Genomic DNA, 579 nt, shown 5'->3' with positions numbered 1-579 from the left:
CTAGGTTGGTCATAGCTTTCCTTCCAAAGAGTAAGCGTCTTTTAATTTCATGGCTGCAATCACCATCTGCAGTGATTTTGGAGCCCCCAAAAACAAAGTCTGACACTGTTTCCACTGTTTCCCCATCTATTTGCCCTGAAGTGATGGGACCTGACGCCATGATCTTCGTTTTCTGAATGTTGAGTTTTAAGCCAACTGTTCCACTCTCCTCTTTCACTTTCATCAGGAGGCTTTTTAGTTCCTCTTCACTTTCTGCCATAAGGGTGGTGTCATCTGCCTATCTGAGGTTATTGATATTTCTCCCGGCAATCTTGATTCCAGCTTTTGCTTCTTCCAGACCAGTGTTTCTTATGATGTACTCTGCATATAAGTTAAATAAGCAGGGTGACAATATACAACCTTGATGTACTCCTTTTCTTATTTGGAACCAGTCTGTTGTTCCATGTCCAGTTCTAACTGTTGCTTCCTGACCTGCATACAGGTTTCTCAAGAGGCAGGTCAGGTGGTCTGGTATTCCCATCTCTTTCAGAATTTTCCACAGTTTATTGTGATGCACACAGTCAAAGGCTTTGGTGTAGT

Source organism: Bison bison, unplaced genomic scaffold (assembly GCF_000754665.1).
Source record: "Bison bison bison isolate TAMUID 2011002044 unplaced genomic scaffold, Bison_UMD1.0 scf7180017864063, whole genome shotgun sequence".
Classification (NCBI taxonomy): Eukaryota; Metazoa; Chordata; class Mammalia; order Artiodactyla; family Bovidae; genus Bison; species Bison bison.
This window is presented reverse-complemented; position numbering follows the sequence as displayed.